The 17,743-nt window shown below is 40.2% G+C and overlaps 1 protein-coding gene across 2 annotated transcripts in view; it reads right to left on the bottom strand.

Annotated features, from left to right (window-relative positions):
* Window positions 1-11,380, bottom strand: part of EDC3 (enhancer of mRNA decapping 3) — a 55,277-nt gene extending 43,897 nt beyond the window's left edge. The window contains exons 1-2 of one of the 2 annotated variants that reach the window (XM_027521880.1): window positions 11,225-11,380; window positions 5,267-5,367 (exon numbers count right to left, since the gene is read on the bottom strand). The gene's annotated coding sequence lies outside the window, so the exon portion shown is untranslated. The remainder of the gene's footprint in view (window positions 1-5,266; window positions 5,368-11,224) is intronic. The other variant, XM_027521878.1, reaches the window with a different exon arrangement.
* Between the last annotated feature and the right edge of the window lie 6,363 nt (window positions 11,381-17,743).

The raw sequence follows: 17,743 nt of genomic DNA, 5'->3' as shown, positions 1-17,743 counted from the left end.
TTGCATGACTGGTCATTTATCTCAGAGAATGGAAGACTTAACTCACAAAAAAACCTGTACTTGAATGTTTATATCAGGTTTACTTCTAATAGCCTCAAACTGGAACAGGCTAGATGACTTTCCACGTGTCAAAGGTTAAACACAAACCATGGTAGGAGAAAAAGTGAAAAAAGCCAACCCCAAAAGATTACATTCTTTATGATTCCATTTGTGTAATATTCTTGAAATGACAGCTATAGAAATGAGAAGAGAAGAGTGGTTCCCAGGAGTGAGAGAAGGGGCAGAGACACAAGGAAAACAGGGATGGCTATAAATGAGCAACATGAGGGATCCCTGTGGTTAGGGAAACATTCTGCATCTTGACCATATGATGTCAATATCCTGGTATTGACACTATACTATTGTTTTGCAAGATGTTACCAATACGGAAAACCAGGCAGGATATATGGAATCTCTCTGTATTCTTTCTTATAAATACATATGGATCTACAGCTATCTCAAACAAAAAGGTCAAAAAAAAAAAAAATCAATGTCTTCTACCACATTAACAAAGCAAATGAGAAATCATGTATGATCACGTCAACAAATGCAGAAAGATAATCTGACAAAATTCAACATCATCCATGATATAAAAAAGGAGCAGTGGCATCTATAAAACAATTATAGATAACATCATATTAATGGTGAAACAATGAATTCTTTCCCCCGAAGACTGGGACAAGGCAAGAATACTCTCACCGGTTCTGCTTCTTATTCAACATTATATTACAGGTGTTAGCTACTGCAATAAGAAAAAGAAATAAAAAGCATAAATATTGGAAATGAAGATGTAAAGTTATTTTTATTTGTAAACTTTATTGTTGACTGTGCATGTAGAAAACCCTAGGGAACGTACCCCCCCACACACACACACACAAAAATCCTACTATATGAAACTTTAGCAGGGCTTCCCAGGTGGCACTAGTGGTAAATAACTGTCTGCCAATGCAGGAAACATAAGAGACACAGGTTCGATCCCTGGGTCGGAAAGATCCCCTGAAGGAGGATATGGCAACCCACTCCAGTATTCTTGCCTGGAGAATACCATGGACAGAGGAGCCTGGTGGGCTACAGTCCATGGGGTTGCAAAGTGTTGGATACGACTGAGCGACTTCACTTTCACTTTAATATAAAAGTTAAAACAAAAGCTACTGGGGTGGGGAACAGAACACCTAAGTGACCTTAGAGTAGAGAAAGATTTCTTAGACAAAACAGAAATAAGTAGTACTAATCATAAAAGAAAAAAATCTGATGAATTAGATTTCATCAAAATTTAAAAGTCCTGCTCATCAAAAATCATCATTAAAGAATACAAATTGGAAGAGGTGTTAAAAAAAAAAGACGCTGGGAGGCAACTAGAGCAGTCTATTTAAGAGACAGTGGTAAGCTGTAATAGGCAGAAGCAATGGAGAAGGGAATAAGTTGAGATTCAAGACCAAGACTGATACAGGTGATGGTCTGAATTTGGTAATGATTTAATATAGTAATAGGTAACAGAAAGGGGGGGGGGAATCACCCTTAAGAAAATAAAAGGTGAATGCAACACATGTAATCCCACAGCTTTTACACACATACCATCATACTGTGTAACAATAGCAGCAGCTAGTATTTATTGCTCATTTACTATGTCTCAGGACTGAGTTAAAACTTTAGGGGCCTTCTTTAGGGCCCTTCAATCTTCATGACAACCCTATGAGACAGCTACTTTACTAACCCATTTTACAGATGGGGAATTTACAACAGAGAGATTATAATGGATATTTACACACTTGTAATCAGAGCAGAAAGGCAGCTTCTTAGCATATTCTCCACGTGTATGTGCTATTCCACCGCATTCACTTATCAGTTTTTCTCTCAATGGACATTTAGATAATTCAATTTTTCACAATTATAGTTAATGCAGCAAAGATCAATTTCATTCAGTGCTTACCTTGAATAATTTTCTCAGGATAAAGCCTCAGTCAGTCAAAAGGTAAAACCACCTAGGTTTGATTACAATATACCATAGTAGAAAACTATCTTTTTTCCAAAACAAATCATTTTCAATTTTTTTTCAAACGAAATCATGCTCTGGATGGGTTAAGATAATCATACATTTAAAACAAAGGTACTGTAAAAAAAAAAATTTAGGGAGGTATTCCATATAATCTAGCCCCATTTCAACATCATCCCAATGAAGGCTACCTCCAAGGATCAAGCATTTCAAGAAAACTCCCAGATTTTTGATGGTAAAAAGATGTTTCTGCCCTCTATTATAACCACACCAAAACAAGAAAAGAAAAAAGGAAAGCCACAGTTAAGGAGAAAATATTCCCAACAGATAGGATCCAGAATATATAAGGAATACTTACAAATAAATAAAAAGAAAACATCAGTTTTTTAAAGCAGGCAAAAGAAGTTATACAAATAGTCAATAAACATACGAAAAGCTGTTCAACATCATTAGTTTATCAGGGAAATGTGAATTGAAACACAATGAGACACCCAAATGTCCAAGATGGATGAATGTATAAACACTCCATTAAAATAGAGTATCATTCAGTCTTAAAAAAGGAAGGTTCTGATATATGTTACAACATAGAAGAACCTTGAAAACATTAAGTGAAAATGAAATAAGACACAGAAGGACATATCTTGTATGATTCCGTTCACACGAGGCATCTAGAACAGTCAACCTCACAGGGGCAGAAAGTAGAATGGTGGCTTCCAGGGGCTGGGAGAGCAGGAGATGAAGTGCTACTATTCAAAAGGTACAAAGTTTCAGTTTGATATGATAAAAAAGTTCATGATGGTGATGGTTGCATGACAATGTGAGTGCACTCAATGCCACTGAACTGTACACTTAAAAACTGTTAAAATGATACATTTTATCATTTTGTATGATAAAATGTATACTTTATCATACAAAATGATAAAATGTATACTTCATCATACAAAATGATAAAATGTATACTTTACCACAATTTTTGAAAGTGTTAGGTTGGGAAAAGACCACCATAGATACTATATCCACTGCTGCTGCTGCTAAGTCGCTTTAGTCATGTCCGACTCTGTGTGACCCCATAGACGGCAGCCGACTAGGCTCCTCTGTCCCTGGGATTCTCCAGGCAAGAACACTGAAGTGGGTTGCCATTTCCTTCTCCAATGCATGAAAGTGAAAAGTGAAAGTGAAGTCGCTCAGTCGTGTCTGACTCTTAGCGACCCCATGGACTGCAGCCTACCAGGCTCCTCTGTCCATGGGATTTTCCAGTACTATAGATCAAAAATGAAAGCACCAAATGTCTGTGATAATGCAAAGCACTGGAACAACTCTTAACTGCTGATAGTGTAAAATGATACAAGCACTCTGGAAGAGAGGTTGGCAGTTTCTTATAATATTAAATATATATCTGTGACCCAAAATTTCCTTTCTAGGATTTACCCAGGAGAAATAAAAACATATATTAACAAAAAGACTTGTACACAAGTGTACAAAGTACCTTTATAACAGTCAAAAATTGGAAACAAGGAGAAGAGAGGAAACAAATCATGGTATTAACTACACCACAGAACACCACTTAACAATAAAAAAGAACAAACTACTTACTCGACTAATACAAGGTAGATGATACTCAAAAACTGAAAGTCACACAGATACATTTATATGAGTCTATTTATAAGAATTTCTACAAGAGTAACTATAGTGAGAAAAATCAGAAGTCTTCCACCTATAGGTCAGAAAATTGACTAGAAAGAGGCAGAGGGACTTGTGGGGTAATGAAAATGTTCTTTGTTTTTACTGATGCAGTAGTCACAAGATTATACACAGCTAGCAAAATTTACTGAATTGGGCATTTAACATTTGTGCATTATTCTGTATGCAAGGTATATCTTAATTTTTTTAAAAAAGGAGGGAAACTACATGCAGCCAACATAACCTGTATAGTATGACACAGAATATTTAGTCATTCCTTCAATAAGAAGAGGTTAATTTCCCAGAAAGGTTTTCCATAAAACATAAAGACGAAAACTCACACACTGGATAATGCCGGCAAAGATTTCTATTAGGCATCTCATAAATGTCCAAAACCAAATTTTTAATTTCTTTAGCCTAACACTCAACATCCCCCAATTTGTTCCTTCCCAAGCTTTTTTCACTGCTTTTCAGGTGGCTCAGAAGTAAAGAATCCACCTGCCAAGGCAGAACATGTGGGTTAGATCCCTGGGTTGGGAAGAGCCCTTGGAGGAGGAAATGGTTACCCACTCCAGTATTCTTGCCTGGAAAAAACCCATGGAGAGAGGAGCCTGGCTGGCTAACAATCCTTGGGGCGGGGGGCGGGGGGGGGCGTGTCACAAAAAGTTGGACACAACTGAGCCTCAAGCTTTTCCCATCTCAATAAATGGCATCAACATATACTATACTGCTTATACAAAGGGGAAAAAAAGTCAGGAGTTTTCTTGATTCCTTTCTTTGTCCTTCGTCCCATACATTCATCAATAAGTCCTATTGTCACTACTTCAAAGATAAGTCCATCTCTCTCCATCTCCACTGCTACTTACCTACTCTAAGTCACTATCATCTCATAATTGCAGCAGTCCCCTGTTATATCTCTGCTTCGACTTCTGCCCCTCTAATTCTTTCTCTACACTGCAGCCAGAGCAAATTTTAAAAGGTAAATCAGTTGTCATGATTCTGCTTAACTTCCTTTCCATAGACTGCAAGCCCTACACAATCTCATTTCTACTAACTTCTACAGACAAATTCCCTGGTGGCTCAGATAGTAAAGCGTCTGCCTACAATGCAGGAGACCTGGGTTCGATCCTGGGTGGGGAAGATCCCCTGGAGAAGGAAATGGCACCCCACTCCAGTACTCTTGCCTGGAAAATCCCATGGACGGAGAAGCCTCGTAGGCTACAGTCCATGGGGTCGCAAAAAGTTGGACACGACTGAGCGACTTCACTTTCATAGACAACTTCATCTCTCACCACTCCTTTTCCCTGTTCTCCAGACAAATTGACCTTATCACTGTCCCTTAAATACATCAAGCTTGTTCCCTGCAAAATTCTGCACCAGGTATTTTCAGAACACTCTTTCCCCAGTTACATGAATGGCTAGTTCTATCTCGTCTTTCAGTTGCCTTCGAAAATGTCACCACACCAAAGAGGCCTTCCCTGGCTACCCAATTTAATGTGGCTAAACTCTCTATCACTCTCCAACACTTTCTGTTATAATTTCAAAATGACTCACCATATGAATTATCTTATTTATATTGTATGTGTCACCCCAATAGAATGGAAGCTCCAGGAGGGCAAGGGACCTTGTCTGTTTTGTTCAGACAATAAGATTGCCTAGAATGGAAAAGGAACTCAGTAAATATTAATTCAATCAAAGGAGACATAATAAACCTGACAGAAGTTAATCACTCAAAATCTAGAGTTATCTAAATATCTATATCTAAATGCCTTAGCTCTCCTTGGAAATGGTTCCAAAAACACAATATCCCTAAGCGTATTCTATGTGAAATTCTATGTAAGATATGAAACCTAACACTGTTCTACACACAAAAGGAAGTCAGCAAGCAGCAGGTGACATAGGGGCTTCCCTGGTGCTTAGCGGTCAAGAATCCACCTGCCAATGCACCAGACCCGAGGTTGACCCCTATGTCAGTAAGATCCCCTGGAGAAGGAAATGGCAACTCACTATTCTTGCCTGGGAAATCCCATGGACAGAGGAGCCTAAGAGGATACAGTCCATGGGGTCGCAAATAGTCAGACACAACTTAGCAACTAAACAACAATAACATACAATATTAAGCATAAAATGAAACACTGGCTTAGCTGTTCCACAAAAAAAAGAAAAGAAATAGAACAGCATTTTAAACAGTTTTCAAATATTAATTTCAGAAATATATCTACATAAAACATAAGTCTAAAAAAAGAAAAATAGTAGAAATATATTTAAAGGAGCATAAAAAGCACTCCTTCAGTTAAAAAAAAAAAAAAAGAGGACTGTCTCATTAGAAACACAAAAATGTAAAGACAAACTCCGGTAGTTCTCTATTTAACTGAGCAAGTATCACAAAACTATGCTGACAGAACAGACAATAAAAGAAACACTGCATCAGCAGGGTCATCCATAATTTTTTTTTTTACTACAGAGTATTTCAAACATATACAAAGGTAGACAGACCAGCATAATGAACCCCACATACCCCTCACTGAGTTGCAACAATTATCAATTTATCTCAAGGAATTTAAGAAATCAAATGAATTTCCAATGCAACACAATTTCCATGACACTGATGACAGAAAAAGGCACAAAACACCCATGATTTTATGCTTACTTTCCCGTTCCTGACTGACCTTTGTCTACTTAAAGCCACAAAATTATGAAGTTCCTTTCCTATCATTTATACTCCACCATAATCCTACTCTGATGCTTACTTTAGATTGATGCAAAACGAAAAGCTGTAACTGGAATTTTAGAAATGCCAGAAATCAATCAGATGGGAGAAGACTTCTATTTCTCCATTCAACATATATGTTTAAGACACTCACTACACATACAAGTTTATATTATGTCAATAATAACTAATAAGTAGGATTTTTAATAGTTTTAAAGAAAATTTCTTTATTAACTGAAAACAGTAAATCTAAAACAAGTGGAGTGCCAACATATGGATTTCTAATCAGATGAACACACTAAGGGAGAACACACCCAAATCAAGACACAGTATTTTGGACACCCCAGAAGGTTCCACTGTGCTCCCACAAAGGTAGCCATTATTCTGATATCTATCACAAAAGAGTCATTTACCTGTTTTTGAACTTCATATAAATGGAATCATAAAAGTTCTCTCAAAGCGTTGGCTTCTTTTGCTCCATGTTACATCTGGGAGACTCACCTTGTTGCATGTAGCAGCAGTTCATTCTCTCTCGTGGCTATATAGTATTCCATTACATAACTATGCCTCAAGGTATTTATCCATCCTGCTCCTGAGAGACGGACTATTTCCAGTTTGGGGGCCATTATGAATAGAGAATTAAACAGTTTTGTATATGCCTTTGTAGTGGACAAATGTACCCATTTATGCTGGGCATATTACGAAGCAGTAAACACAGGTTCAATCCCTGGGTTAGGAAGATCACCTGGAGGAGGAAACAGCAACCCAGTCCAGTATTCTTGCCTGGAAAATTCCATGAAGAGAGGAGCCTGGCAGGCGACAGTCCATGGGTCGCAATGAGTTGGGCACGACTGAGCAATAAGCACACTAGACACAGGCTGATCCTGCTCAAACACTATTAGGATTTCCAGACTACCAAATGTCGCACTATGAGACACTACCGAATCACTTTTCTTGTAAGAAGCCTTTAGATAACAAAGTCAGGTAGACCGAAATGGTCTTCCACTCATCATGCAATTCAAGTAGTTGTCAGAAATGATTCAAAAGCAATCAGCTGATTACAGAGCTACAAACTTTCATCTCATCCACATCTGACAGAACTCTTCAGCATTCAGATCCAATCCTTTGATCTGCTAAGGACAATTAAATCGACAATTATGGATAAGTGGTTAGTTACGGATTTCTGAAAAACTAGATATCTATGTAGAAACGTGTCTATAGAATCAAAAGCTTGGAAATGACAGAGATCTTGAAAGAAAACATCTACTAGTATAATCCTAGTACTAAGTCCCTATCTTCCACAAAAGGCAGCATAGTGAAAAGCCATGGACTTCTGAAGTCACACATTAAAGGCCAGAATTATGAGCAAATTATCCTAATCTGAGTCTCAACTGTCTCAATTATAAAATGGGAAGTAGAGTTGACCCTCGAACAACATGGGCTTGAATGGTACAGGTCCACTCAAAACACCTATTTCCTTCACCAAATACAACAGTACTACATGATGGGCAGTTGCCTGAATGTGAGATGCAGAACCGCAGATACAGAAGAACCATGTATAAGGAGGGCCGACTATAAGTTATTCTCAGATTTTCAATTTTGCAGACAGTTGGAGGCCCTGGCCCCCAATTGTTCAAGAGTCAACTGCATACCAATTAAATGATCTCATAGAACCATTGTGAAGATTAAATGAGATAATCTATATAATTTTTACCATATACCAAATTTTATTTCAAATGTCTCTCTCTCTTTTTTTTTTTTGGTGTAGCTTGCAGGATTTTTGTTCCCTGACCAGGGATCAAACCCATGCCCCCTGCAGTGGAAGAGCAGAGTCTTAACCACTGGGTCACTAGGGAAGTCCTACAAACACCTCCTTTTCACAGAAGGAATACTGGCCAAATAGGGGATTCAAGTCATGGCCCTAGAAAATTATACCATGAGGGTCACCTTCCGTCTCACCTGAACAAAACTACAAAAATGCCTAAATTACCTCTACAACATCTTGGAAATGAAGTCTCAATCTTCAAAGTGGAATACACACATCTTTAGGAGTACACAAAGACATGCAAGCAAGGGAATCAACTTCCACCCTACTCTATCATAAAGCTGATCTGCCCAGATATCAAATAAAGACTTTCAACCATAAAATTTATTACTTTAAAACTGGAGTCAGAAAACTACACCCATGTACCAAATCTGGCCCACTACTACCAAAGCAGTACTGGAACAGAACCTCGTACAGCTCTCTGCTTACCGTCTGGGGCTGTTTCTGCACGTCAATGAGAGACCTGAGTAGTACTAACGGGGACCGCATGGCCCACAAAGCCTACCAGCAAGCCCTTTACAGAAAAAGTATGCTGACTCCTGTTTTAGGATACAATTCTGTGGGGTGCATACAAGTTCAAGAAGAAAAATAAGAAATGGACAAATTCCAAGAAGGATAAAATTACCAAAACTGACTCAAAAAATTTAAAAAAATCCAGACAGACCTACACCAAGTAAAGAAATTGAATAAGTAGTTTTAAAACCTTCCCACAAAGAAAAGCCCAGGCCCAGAGGACTTTGCTGGTAAACTCTATCAAACGTAAAGAAAGAAATAATTACCAATTCTACATAAATTCTTTCAGAAAACAGCAGAATAACATTTTCCGACTCATATTATGAGGGTAATTTTACTCTTGATACTGAGTCCAGTCCAAAGACATCACAAGAAAAGGAAACCTCAGACGAATATTCCTCACAAAAATTTTTAATATCAGCAAATTGAATTCAGTAATATACAGAAAGTAGGATACACCAAGATTCAACAGAATCCATTCTAGGAACACAAGACTGGCTTAACATCTGAAAATCAGGTAACGTAATACACCATTTATACACAGCCATATCTTCGAGGGCTTTTATATATAAAAAAGGTTATCTATATACTTTTAAAGCGTCAAATTACTATTAGATTTAGAAAACTTTGTATTTATTTTTCAAAAGTCAATATTTACAACCTAACAGAAATTACATACTAAACCATTTTCAATTAAATGTTTAAATTACTTAAATTTAAGATGACCCTTCCATTTCATTAAACTACACTGGGCAAATATTGAGATTAACCAGATGATACTCTCTTCACTTCATTAGGCAACAAATTTGATAAGAACACTCTTCAGATAAGGCTTCAAATACATACTGCATATAAAAAAGTGACAGACCCTCAACATCGATCACCAAATTCCCAGCTGTAATTGTATCCATAAACAAATTCCTACACACAGATGCCCAAAGTCATGACGTCACCTAATTTAACCACAATAGGGCAAATCTCCCACCCCATCTCACCCACCAGGTCACCAGAAAAGACTCAAATGCCTTGCCAAAATTCGGACACATTATCATTACAGATATTGTACTCCTTTCGGATACTAATATGGACGTCGTGTCCTGTTGTAGTTGATAACAGAAAAATGCCGTATCTTCCACCTTGCATTACTTACGAATCTTGGACTCTCAAGAATCTTAAACTTCTAGTCCAACGTTTTTCAAACTACAGGTCTTTAGCAGTCAGACCCATTACAGGTCAGAATCAGTTTAGTGAGTTACAATCAACTTTTTTTTTTTCTTTCAATGAAATAGAAAATGTCAGAGGGTACCACATACATAGAAGGCAAAATTTTATTTCCTGTGTACACACTCTACGCATGCAGGGGTCACAAAGAGTCAGCATGCAAAATACATTAACTGTGGGTCATAGGTCAAAAAAGTTAGAGACACTCTGTTAGTCCCACAGTCCTCAAGAAGGCTTCAACAAAAGATTCTTAGTACTCCAAGAGTTATGTTTTTTGTAACCATTTCCAATTCATACAGAGAAACCAAAAAATAGGAATTCTGTGCTCAGTACACTTAATCTTCCATTCATAAATAAAAGACTAGAATCTATCTGAGGTTTCCAGTTGAAACAGTGACCTGCTCAGAGGCAGTCACTTAAGTTTTGATGGGATTACGACCTTTATTTGACAGAGCGCAAACTGAAATCAGTTCAGTCTGTGGCTAGGAAAGAGAACAAAAACCAATCTGGTTCTCGAGATCCACATCTGTAACGGCAGGAGAGGGCTGTTTGGACTCCTTCTACCTCTGAAATTGGGAGGTTTGTTGACAACCAACTGGCCAAGCAGGTGAGGACTATGCCTCCCCCACACCAAAACACTTGAACCATTCAACAAGTCAATTACTGATCAACCAATATCACACAAAGAGTACTGATAATAAGAAACTAAGACTTACACTAACAACAGTAAAGAATCAAGGGGAAGTAAGTCTCCAGGAATAGCAGAAGCTGCCCCCTGCCAGTTATCACTAATTTCTCAGCCACCCTCTCCTCTCAGACTCCAGTTCATCTCCGCCCGCCCCCCACCCCCACCCCCGCTATCTGTCATGGATGTGGTACTCGCGTTCTTCCCTGCCACCGTTCTCTACTGTGCAAAAGGAAACACGCAGGGAGCAATGAGGGGGTGGGCTGCAGGAGCCATTAACGAAGCTAAACTAAGAGCCTAGGCCGCTAATGCCTCACACCTCCCACAATTCCTCGACTGCTGAGAGTCCCGTTCCCTCGACCTCCACCTCAAACCATACCCCGGAGGCAAGTCCTAGTAATGGGTCCCCGCGCACCCGAAGCAGCCCCCATCTCGAACCCACCGCTCTAGAAGTCTGCAAGGCCTGGAAGCACGAAGCCTAAAAGCAAACTCTCCGGCAACCCCGGAAGACCCCTGCCACGAGCGCCCACCAGCCACCCGCCCCCCCTTCGCGCCTACCTCTACGCCACCGAGCCTACGCCTCCTCGGTTCACCACACCAAGCCTGCCCCGAAGCACCGCAAGACCCTGAGACTAAGGGTCTTCTTCACACCCACCCCCACAGCCACGGCCGCCGCCGGAAGCGCCTTGCGTCTCCACGCCACCGTCGTGAGGTCACTTCCGGCGCGACGCTTCAGAACCCGGGGGCGGGACGCCCGGGAAATTTGAGAATTTGGAAACATTAACTACTGGGACCAGCTTTGTGGCCTTCCAGAACCGCGCCTGCTGGGCCTGGTTCCCTGTGCCCCGGCTACCTATATCGGGTGGAGTCTGGGTTCGAGTTGGAGTCCTGCCTGCGTCCCAGGCTCGGTTGCTGGGGAGCTCTCTTCCCTCTCGTAGTACTGATGGAAAGCTCCGACTTTCCTTCCAGTTCCTCTTATGCTAATCGCCGAACCAGAGCGGAAGACTTTGGCTAGGAGACTGCCTCTGTTCTCATGGCCCCTATCCTCGATCAGTTGCAGCTGTGGGATGCAATTAGTAGGCCCCCGTGACGGATTAAAGGAAAAAAATATTCCCTTCGTGGTCTTCGTGGTTGATCTTCAAAGTTTATCAGCTTCAGCTCGTTTTGGGCTTAGTGTCAGTCAATCTGTGCTTGAATACCTTTCCCCACTCCCATCCCTAGTACTCAGTACATGGGAAAGTGCCACTCTCCTTCCTGTGGCATTTTAGAGTCTCGGTCGCCTTGATTTTGAAAAAAGCAGCCGTTTAGGATCAAGACTGAATGTAATGAGGAAGTTTATAGTTGGCAAGGTCGTCTTGAAGCCTGACACCTGGTTTAGGAACCACTGCTTGAGCAGGCAGCATAGAGGAGGGCAGGGGTTCCAAATTTGGCTGTGCAAAATAAGTCGAAGAACTTTAAATTTTTTTCTGTTTTCAAGAACTGTCCCTTTCCTTCCTCCGACACTGAAGATTTTGTTTTAGTAGGTCTGGAGAGTCCATGGCATCTGTTATTTTAAAGGTTTCTTCCAGTCAATTCTTAGCAAACCAAAGTTTGGGAACCCCTGGTGTATCAGACTCAGAGTTGAGTCTTTGCTCTACCTTTTCTTTTTAATTATTATTATCATTTTACAAAGGAGCTGTACCTCTCTGGAAATAATAGCTAACAGTTACTGTGAAATTAATGAGATTTGCTGACCATGATTGATATTCCACATACACACACCCAAAAGTTTGTTAATTTTCTTGTGCCTCCCTTTGGTTATGGTTCTATGCACATGTGCTACGTCGCTTCAGTATAATCCACTCCAAATTATTTTTTAAACGCACAGGAGAATCAAACTTTCATCTTGTTCTCTGTAGCAAACACTGCTGTAACCCCAGAGGTCAGTTGGATATTATGCCTACTCTTGCATCCCCATCACCTTGCACTGCTGCTGCTAAGTCGCTTCAGTCGTGTCCGACTCTGTGCGACCCCATAGACGGCAGCCCACCAAGCTCTGCTGTCCCTGGGATTCTCCAGGCAAGAGCACTGGAGTGGGTTGCCATTTCCTTCTCCAATGCATGAAAGTGAAAAGTGAAAGTGAAGTCGCTCAGTCGTGTCCGACTCTTAGCGACCCCATGGACTGCAGCCTACCAGGCTCCTCCGTCCATGGGATTTTCCAGGCAGGAGTACTGGAGTGGGTTGCCATTGCCTTCTCCGATCACCTTGCACAGTGCCTGCCAAATAGTAGGTGCTGAAATAAGTGTGTATTGAATGAATGAAAGGATTGTCCAGAGATCCTCTGTATAGACTTTCCCTGGAGTTCAAACTGGGAGTCTCTAGTCAGATCTGAGTTTATCAGCCACTAAACTTTGGAAAAGATCAACAACTGCCTTAATTCTACTAAATGAATTGCTCTGCTTAGAGAATTCTGCTGTATTGTTTTGGAACTTTGACCTCATGGAAAGATCAATCACCCAGACTTTTAAGTTTCTTAAAGCTTTTAAGAATTATTGAGTTTCTCCTTTGATCTACAGAGAATGGCAAATACATTCAGAATTGGAATGGAGAATCATTGTTTCACACAGTTTTACACAAATGGTATGTTTTCTCAGCAGAATTGGGGATGTTCATTAATTGCACAAAAAATTCAGATTAAAGATCAGCATCTTATAGAGTTAGGGAAGCCAGGGAGTCATGCTATAAAGTCCTTCCAAACTCCTTGTCCTTGCTACAACCACCATGTATACAGACTGACTCAGTGTGTTAAAACTGAACGCTAATTGGGACAAGAAATACACATGATGTGCCTGAAACATACTGTTGTACAAGATAGCAAATAAGCTATCAAAGACAACTACATTTTTGTTAAAATAACTCAATGCCAACTTGAAGAGGCTCCCATTGGTCAAAAGTAGGACAGTTTGGACATCAATAATAACAATAGAAATTCATCAACTATATTAAGATCCATGTGTCACTAATGATAATTTTTGAAAACTTAATTTGAAACATATTTAACTGTACACCTGGTGCTCTCACTCCTATTCAAAAGAAATGAAAAATCTATATTAAAAAAAAAAAAATAGTACACGAATGTGCTTGGCAGCCTGAGAGTGGCAGTAGGCATTACCATCCCAGGACAACATTTTGGCATCCAGAAAAAGTTACATAGAGTTTGGAAGAGGAGGAATCCAGGCTGATTACAACAGAGGCACTTTTTATGGTTATACCCATTTGAGGATTATCATCTGCAAAAACAATGCTAGAAATTGATTTCAGAACTCCTCTATCTTATAGCAATTGATAGCATATAAAATTGCTTATTAATAGCATAGAGAAACAGTATTTTTTTTTAAGTACAGAGACTTTCCTGGTGGTCCAGTGGTTAAGAATCAGCCTGCCAATTCAGGAGATAAGGGCTTAAATGATTCCAGGTCTGGGAAGATTCTACATGCTGTGGGACGACTAAGCCCATGCACCACAACTACTGAGCCCACATTATAGAGCCTCATGCTCCACAGCAAGAGAAGCCCACGCAATGAGAAGCCCACGCACTGCCGCTAGAGAGTAGCCCCTACTTGCCACAACCAGAGAAAGCCCACACACAGCCATGAGGACCCAGCACAACCAAAAATAAAATTAAAATAAATTTAAAAATATAAATAAAATTTTCATTCCATAGTTCTTTGATTGGTTCAGTAAACATTTGTAGAGGAGCTGCCTACTAAGTGTCCTGCACTGTGCTAGGTACTGGGATAGGAATAAAGCACTGCTTTCAAGGTGCTTACATTCTAGAAGGAAAAACAAAGAATTACAGATGAGCATGATACAAAAGCACAGAGCACCAAGAAAGCACATAAAACAAGGAAGTGGGAGAAGCAGACACAGACAGGGGAGCACAGGGTTTCCTAGATGTGACATCTAAGCTGATGTACAAAGGATGAACAGGGATTAATTAGGTGAAACTTGGAGAAAGATCATTTCAGTAAAGGGAGAGTTACATAGAAGGCCAAGGAAATGTGCGTTAGCACAGCCCACCAGGGAAACACAAGGAGTTCAGCTTGGAAGGAGCATAAATGTAAAGGGAGGAAATGATGATAGATAGATCCAGAAAGTTAGACAGGAGCCAGATCCAAGAGAGCCTTCCATGCCATCAGGAGCTTGGATTTATGCCAAGGGCAATGGGAAACAAATGCAGAATTTTAAGCAACGAAATACCCTGGAGAATGGAGTTATGGAGAATGGACTTAAGAGAAACAAAACTGGTGGGAGTGATATCAGATGAGAAATGGCAATAATTCACACTAAGGCATTAGCAAGTCAGGCTGATAAGGAGAAGACAGTTTATAAAGATGTTTAGGAGAAATAGAATCAATGCCTAGGTTTATGGCTAAGACAGAAGATTGTTTGATGGTGCTGTTTGCTCAGATACTGAACAGAAGAGGATGACGATCTTATAGATAAGCAGTAAAATGATAAATTCTGTTCTGCTTATGTTGCGTTTAAGGTACTGTGGGAGCAGCTGAAATCCTTAGATTTGGGACACTGGCGGCCTTGTCCTTGACTCACTCTGGAGGTAGCTTCCACTCTCATTTTCCTTGAGCCAAGACTTTTCTGTGGTGTTCAAGTGACAGACTGCTCAGAGCTCACACCCCTCCTTCCAGACCTGCTTCATTTTGCCTTCGTAAAATTCCCTAACTGTCTCCCAAATGGCTCCAAGCCCACTTTCAGCCTGTAGACAAGCCTCTTCCCCAGGCCTGTCCTCCTGATTGTGAACCTCACCATCATACAAAGTCCCCAAGCCCAAGGAGTAGCCAGAAATGGGACTACTTGGGAGGAGTGAGGCTGAAGACTGGAAATTCAGGCTGAGATGAACACACCTGTGAACCTGAGAAACCCTCACCATAGAAGGGAGCAGGAAGGAAAGAGGAGGGGGATAGGGACCTCTGTGTGTCCTCTGGCCCTGGCCATGCGCATGCCAGGAGTAGGTCATTTTACAGTCTGGAACGTGTGGCCATCTGGTGGGAAACTGGATATATAGATCTGGAGCTCAGGAGAGAGATACGAGGTTTAGAATTCATCAATAATCAGGCAGTAATTGAATTTCCAATAATGGAGTATCCAAGAATAACACATAGCATAAAGAGGGTCAAAGGCCAAAGACAGAACTTCAAAGCACACCAACATTTACAGGATACACACAGGAAATAAGTGTTTGGGGGATAATGTTTTGTAGGTAAAACCAGTGAACAGCACCCACTTGCCTTTCCTGACTATAGGAAGGAGAGATTGTTTTAACAAGACTCGCTTCTGCCTTAATGTGCTTTTGGCCACCCTAACAGTCTCTATCAAGGATATCAACCATCAGAGAATTAAACAAAGTCTTAGGTCAGTAACAGCACAATACTCATCTATAGTTCTTGACTTGACAGTACCTGTCATGGAGTTCTAGAATGGTAGAGATGAAAGGAAACCTTTGAAATTATCTACTTCATCCCCCATTGTATGGGTAAGGGCTTAGCAAATTAATGGTGGATTCAACATTGGAACTCAGGTCTCCATGACTTATATGTAGGCAGAACATGTCCCAGTCTGCCTAAAACAGTCCCAGTTCACCCCTGTTACTCATAATAATTATTATCACCTACCTTTATCCTTAAATATGTTCTGGTTAGACAAAAAATTCCATAGTCACCTTATTTATATAGCATAAATTTTAGGGCCAAGCAAGCATTGCTATTTATTTATATGATTATTTATCTTTTATGTGATCTCAAAGGTTTAAGTGTCTTAAACTCTTACACATCATTTTATAAGTGAGGTAACTAGCATGTGAAAACAGGTTCCAGACCATAAAATGCCAAACAAAGATCAAGATTAAAAATAAAAACCTTAGATTAGGCAAGAGTTTCTTAAATATGACACCAAAAGCCCAACAACAAAAGTCAGTCAGTTCAGTCACTCAGTCACATCCAACTCTTTGCAGCACACCAGGCTTCCCTGTCTATCACCAACTCCTGGAGCTTGCTCAAACTCAGGTCCATCAAGTCAGTGATGCCATCCAACCATTTCATTCTCTGTTGTCCCCTTTTCCCCCCGCCTTCAATCTTTCCCAGCATCAATGCCTTTTCCAATGAGTCAGTTCTTTGCATCAGGTGGCCAAAATATTGGAGCTTCAACTTCAGCATCAGTCCTTCCAATGAATATTCAAGGTTGATTTCCTTTTGGATTGACTGGTTTGATTTCCTTGCAGTCCAAGGGACTCTCAAGAGTCTTCTCCAACACCACAGTTGAAAAGCATCAGTTCTTCAGTGCTCAGCTTTCTTTATGGTCCAGCAACAAAAGTAAAAATAGATAAGTTGCACTTCATCAGAACGAAGGGAAATTGGGGCTTTGACGGACATATCAAGAAAGTTAAAAGATGTCCCATAGAATAGAGGGAAATATTTGCAAATTATATATCTGATAGGGCTATAGTGTCCGGAATAAATAACTCTCACACCTTAACAACAATGAAATGAACAACTCAATTTAAAAATGGGCAAAGTACTTAATAGACAACATCAAGTCTATCATGGAAGTTAATGGGAAAATGGATTTATCTCATAGGACTTTGTCTCACCCTCAAACTTGTAAATTCCTCATTTCATTAAACAAGAACTCCCCAAAGAAATGAATCCAGATTTGACAAGGGATAGTTTTGCATTTTGGCTGAAATCATCTAAGAATTGCCTTCCCCTTCTATCTCATTCTGATGAAATAAACTCAGGAATCACTGCAGATGAGGTTGGACTTGGAGGATCATCCCAAGGAGTCTGTAGTCAACCCCTACCACTAGAAACCTCTCTCCCTCAATGCAATGTCCTCTCTCCTCCTACACCTCTCCCACCACACCCTGTAATCCTTACCATGTCCTTGGTTTTCTCTTTTAAACTTCTTTCCCAGTGTCTAAATTAGAAAGAATTATCTTAATTTTTTTAATGAGTCAGGGATAGATATTGAGCAAAGAACAGAGGGCATCTAGAGCTGTGGTGGATAATAGGGGAAGGTGTGTTG

The sequence above is a fragment of the Bos indicus x Bos taurus genome, chromosome 21 (genome assembly GCF_003369695.1).
Source record: "Bos indicus x Bos taurus breed Angus x Brahman F1 hybrid chromosome 21, Bos_hybrid_MaternalHap_v2.0, whole genome shotgun sequence".
NCBI classification, from domain to species: domain Eukaryota; kingdom Metazoa; phylum Chordata; class Mammalia; order Artiodactyla; family Bovidae; genus Bos; species Bos indicus x Bos taurus.
The sequence above is the reverse complement of the archived record's forward strand: the minus strand, read 5'-3'. Positions and strand labels throughout refer to the sequence as shown.